This window comes from Alexandromys fortis, unplaced genomic scaffold (assembly GCF_014885135.2).
Source record: "Alexandromys fortis isolate MF-2015 unplaced genomic scaffold, M_Fortis_MF-2015_v1.1 scaffold_633, whole genome shotgun sequence".
Classification (NCBI taxonomy): Eukaryota; Metazoa; Chordata; class Mammalia; order Rodentia; family Cricetidae; genus Alexandromys; species Alexandromys fortis.
In genome coordinates this window covers 30,912-37,115 of record NW_026068497.1, presented here as the reverse complement: position 1 = coordinate 37,115, position 6,204 = coordinate 30,912, and positions in this window count along the sequence as shown.

Genomic DNA, 6,204 nt, shown 5'->3' with positions numbered 1-6,204 from the left:
ATTTGAAAGGAAAAATTGGGTACACCCAACTGGGATCTTTTCCTCTTTTGTGTGAAATGTTCCAGCATGAACTTCCAAATCTACTTCAAGGACAACTTCTATCTGAGTGCTATAGAGACAGTGTTCCCTTTGATGGGTATATCTGAAGTTGCCACAGCTGGTTGGATGTATCCAAAGCTTCCACAGCTGGCTGGTTGTATCCAAAGCTGCTGTGGATAGCTGTATGTTTCCTTGTGTGAAGGTCACTGATAACTAATATAAGACCATATTTGTTGCCATCTTTGTAAGAAAGAAAGGCAATCGTCCTCAAACTCAAATGCTATTTTTGTTAAGTTAGCCCAACACCCATATAAACAAAATGACAAACCAAATTTATCAGACATCAAAACAATGTTTCTCATACTTTCTAAAGCAGGAAAAAAATGCAAAGCATTAAATATACATAAAAATGTGAAAATATTCTCTCTACTCAAACAAGAGTCACAATAATATTTTAGGAAGAATATTTCTGTGTGGCAGAAATAAAAGTCAAGACTTCAGAAGAGAAAGAGAAGTCAGAAATTCATAGAACCAAAACCAATCTGACTCAAAGAGCTAATGCTTTTAAAGAAACCTGATTCAACTTCAAAATTACATCTAAATTCAAGGACACAACAAGAAATATGCTCAAATTCATCATGGCATGTGCTATGAAATAAGAACAATAATTTGGTGCAAGGCTTTTAAAACACCAAGAATATCCAGTCACCTGAGAAATCAAGCTGCTAAATAGGGAGAATGCAGAATCACTTTACCACATCTTCACTCAGAAGCAAAAAGATATGGACGGGTTAGGAGTGCAAATGTTGGACTACATTGTGTTTTTACAGAAGACATAAGAACAAGTAAGACCTAGAACTTGTTCTGGTGATCCCATTACCCTCTAAGAGCAAGTAAGACCTTAGAACATGTTCTAGTGATCCCATTACCCTCTAAGAGCAAGTAAGACCTTAGAACGTGTTCTGGTGATCCCATTTCCCTCTAAGCTGCCTGATTTTAGAGCTTTGGTGTCTACCTGTCATTCATATGCCTATCTCATTTCCCATATCCAACCAGCACACCACATTAAGTTCACCTGTACGCATACCAGATCCCAAGTGTGTTCTTTCCTCCCCCATCTTGGGGTCATCTCCTCACACCCAGAAATCTGATAACTAAATTACCAAAGTCCTTCACTCTCCAGCTGCCCTGCTCCATTCTTCCTGTAATGGAAATCAGAAAATTGCTTTACTACACCCTTCCTTCCTCAGAGCACTCTGTTGGTAGCCTGAGTCCCTCTAACTAGTGTTAAATGATTTGTTACCTGGAAATAACCAGGACAAGCCTGAGTCCCTCTAACTAGTGTTAAATGATTTGTTACCTGGAAATAACCAGGACAAGCCTGAGTCCCTCTAACTGACTTTTAACGGCTTTCAAATATGAGCCACCTCAACAATTCTTTTTATTGACCAGCAAACTTCAACTTGAAGTCAATGTCCTCTCTGCCTCCATAAACCTACACAGTTCATTGCACCAGAACCACCCACTCCTTGTCCCTTCTGGTCCTATGCATCTTCTGGGATCAACTGCAGTCCTGTTGGTTCAGTGAGTTTGTATTAATTACACGATCTCATATAATATCTTCTCTCTAAACACTGGGGAAATACTTTAACCATTTTCCTTACATACAAATCTAACCGCATTTCTTCTCTACTAAATCTTACCAAGTATTCCCTACTGCTTTCAGCGTGAGTTTAGATATCTTTAGAGGAAATGTAAGGCCCTTCTTAAGCTGACTGTAAACTCCTTGCACCCTTATTGTCATCTGCTATCTGAACACTATGAGTCTTTATTCTAACTTAAAATATTCTTACCTCTTTCTTTGGTATTCCTTCTAAGTTGTACAATGAATATCACTGCTATGAGAATAAAGCTCGGTAGAATTCTGTCTCATTAGTACCCCATATTTGTTTCAAAGAAATTAATATGATCTTTTATTATTTCAGCCTCTGTATTTTTATCCCTTACTAAGAAATAAATCATCTAATGTTGAAATTACAATTTTTTGCAATTGTTTGCATCTTGGTATTAATAGAAAACTTCCTAACATATCACACCTTTATAAGTACTCTATATGAATTAATATATTTAGCATGTACAACAGACCTGTAAAATTGGTGTGATTATTATCTCTCCCTTTTTACAAATGAGAAAACATAAACACATAGAAATAAATTAGACTGTCTAGGTTTACATAGCAGCATAGCCAGGATTTGAAAACTGGCAACCAGAGTACAACACCTGTGTTCTTTAACTACAACACTATACATAGTAAGGACATGGCATGTATGTAGCATGTAAGTAAAGAGAAATAAAAATGGCCAACTATTAGAAGTAGGACTTGTATTTGTTTGACAAGTCAAACACAAAACTCTTATCTGATGTTCTATTGAAATATTCCTGATTCATTACAAAAACAAAGGTAAATTTACTAGAACCATTCTGAGACACTCAGAGATGAGAAATTTCATGTAAGGATCCATGTTTTTAAGCTTTGTCAACAAGAGGAAGAATACATTCGTAGCTTTCCTCTATGAAAAGTAACTCTTATTTACCTATCTACCATCTGAGACTTTTCTTATTTCTTCTCTCTCTAATGCCCACTTCTCTGTTCCTACTCCTTCCTATAGCAGACAATAAATACATCCTTTCAGTCCACTATGGTGCCTCACCTAGAAATAGAGAAGACAAAGTGATCAAGATATGGAAGCACAAATCAGTAGGTGAGTGTGGAAACTATATATCAAATAATCTCTTTGAATTTGCATTACACCAAATGGTACCATGCCTGAAAAAAAAAAAAAAACAGAAAGCAGAACTTTGTGTGTCAATTATGCCTGATCACTATGTGAAGCAATGGGACTGTTATTTTAATTATTAGCTCCAACTTCCTTAAATTCAAATGGTACCTCACAAGAACCCCCAAATTACAAAGGACTTTAAAAATAGACTCTGTAATGCTGTGTAAAATTATCAATTTAAATAACAACAGTCTTCAAAATTTTATATCCAAAAGAAATTACCTCATTTAACAAATAAGCTCTGACTCTGGGAGCAAAATTCATGTCCAGCATCATGTGGTTGCTAGGAAACTTTGCACTTTGCTTCCTGGCAGATCACCTACCTTTAAGTCAGAGAGCTGCTGTGTGCTTGCTCTGCCTTAAAAAACAAATCGTAGAACAGTAGGGAATTCAAAGACGCCCAAGATGCACCCAACATGAAATTTATAATGCAGTGAGATGGGGATGACCTCTGTATACTTCCCTTTAAATCATGTTCTTAACAAATGAAGTCATGTAACTAAGAGCACCACCCAACAAATATCTGACCAACTGCACGATGCACCAAATCCAGATCAATATCAGATAAACCTTCTAAGGGTGATACGGAAAGAATTCTGGGAGATATTTTACTTCCTATTCATAGATGGAATGACATAAACTGAGAAAGGTTATGTCCACATTCTAGTTATTTCCAATTACTAGCTCAAAAACCAGTGCTTCTTCATAACATCTGGATCCTTAAAGGAACTGTGTGATGGGTACAACTATGATTTAAAGATCTGACCTATCTTCAATGATAAATCACCAGTGGTCTTGGGAGCTTTATAAAGTAACAAATATAACACCTAAGACAAATCCCAAAGAAAATTCAAGGGGTTAGAATAGATGATGATATTTGAATCTAAGAAATAAAAGCCACAAAAAGCACCTGAAAAGTTAAGATCCAGTTGCATTGCAGGAATCCTTCCTCCTCACTCAGACTCCAAGAGTTGTGATTAAGTGTTCAGAATTTTAAACTATTTAAAATAAATGAAGCTACACACTATAGTCAAGAGACCAACTTCCCCATAGAATTCCTGTTCTCTAGAGTAAAAATTTACCAAATGAAATATGATGCAAGGACAAAATCAGACGGCTTCAATTAATTACATACATAGCCATACAATCTTAGTGATGCAATGGAAAGGTAATGAATGAAACAAATTCAATGTATTTCCCCCATACATTTCCACTGAAAATAAATACAGATTATAAATAAAATAGCCCAAAGGCACTAAATCAGGGTAAGCAGTTGATGAACTATGCCACTATACTCATACCATCTCTCCTCTCTGTTTCTTCTGAAATGAAAATGTTGGCTTTGCAGGCACCACTCACCCCTGTTGATGTTTGCTGTAGCCATGGTCAACTTCACCATGATCATTGACATTGTGGTTGACAGCAAGCCCTTGGGCCACATCTTCATTGAGCTGTTTGGAGACAGTTCTCCAAAGACAACAGGAATTTTTTGTGCTTTAAAAACTAGAAAGAAAGGATCACTCCTTTCACAGAATTATTCCAAGATTCTTATTCCAGGATGACAACTTCACATGTAATGTAGCATGTCCATCTATAGGAAGAAATTTGAGGATCAGAACTTCAGCCTGAAGCAAACAGATACTGGCATCTTGCCCATGGAAAATGCTGGACCAATCACCAGCTGTTCTTAGTTTTTCAACTGCATTCCAAGACTGAGTGGCTAGATGGCAAACAGGTGATGTTAGCGAAAGTGAAAGAAGACATGAGCATTGTGGAAGCTACATAGAGTTTAGGGTTCAAGAATGGTAAGAGCAGAAAGAATATCTCCATTGCTGACTATGAACAACTCTAATTCTTTTGACTTTCAGACATATTACCCACAAGACCATTCCTTCAGGAAAGCATCTCTGCCCCCTCTACTCACCATACCAGAACAACCACTTTCACTAATTTTCTTTAGAATCCATATTATCCTCATCACTCTCTAAGTCTAGTTGGATTGTGGAGTTAAGTTTATTATTATGAATCAAAACTAAATAGGAAAACACATACATACATATTGGAAGTGTTCATCTGTGTTCATCAAAACATCTTGTAATTACAAAGGTAAAAGGTGAAAAACATATGCACATATTCTCAAAAACAACAATATTCAAGAGAGCTTTCAGGCCTCACGGTCCCAGCAATACTCTGCTCCGTGGCAATGTCCACTGGTTTTGCTGAGTGAATGACTGACTCCACGGGTCTTACCTTGCAGGAACCTATTGAACAAGGGCTCATATGCTGGTCCAAATTTAGGCCACACAACTCCCAAAGGTGTTATATGTGATTTGACAAGCTAGTTCAGTAATGTACTTAGTGTAAGTATGAGGAGCTGAGTATAACAACCAGAACACAAATAGATGTGGAACACTTAAATGTTCCAGATAGGAAGAGAGAGGGAAGTTTTTAAGGTTCATTGGTTACACAGCTTAGCCAATCAGCATACATTAAGCAAATAAGGGATTCTGTTTTCAAACAAACAAACAAAAAAACAAGTGATCAACACATGGGAAATAATATTTGAAGTTGAGATCTGGCCTTCAGATGCTAGTGAACACAGATATACATATACACACATGCATATTCACACAGACACTCAAAAAAAACTTCAACATGTATATTATCAGATTAAATAGACAAGATAATCATATGGATGTCTTCCTAGTGTTTGTCTTGCTAAATGTAGGTAAAAACTGTTGTTCACAGAAGTTGGGCACCTTGACTCTCTGGATATAGCTGGAAGACAATCAAAACATCCTAAGAATTTCAGAGCCAGAGATCCCTTAAAATTTAATAATGAAAAAAAAAAATGTTTTCTTCAGTGTGAAAATGTTCAAGTAGCATCTGTAAGGCTTGAGGAGCAAGAATTGCACATCAGCCACAAGAGTTGTTCACACACCAATAGTTACAAAGCATCAGCTATGATATTCACATCTACTAGGAAGAGACCATGAATAGTCCTCTACTTGATAACTTATATTTTGAGGAACACATTTATAATCATTATACTAAAAACTGATAGAGCAATGAAAATTTTGGAAACAATTCTTCTCAAGAAGGAAAGCAATCCTTCACAAAGCAGGTGGTTTAAAGCAGGACTCTACAAGTTTTCTGTGTGAGAAAAGGAAATAGCCAGGCAGTGGTGGCGCGCACGCCTTTAGTCCCAGCACTCGGGAGGCAGAGGCAGGCGGATCTCTGTGAGTTTGAGGCCAGCCTGGTCTACAAGAGCTAGTTCCAGGACAGGAACCAAAAAGCTACGGAGAAACCCTGTCTCAAAAATCCA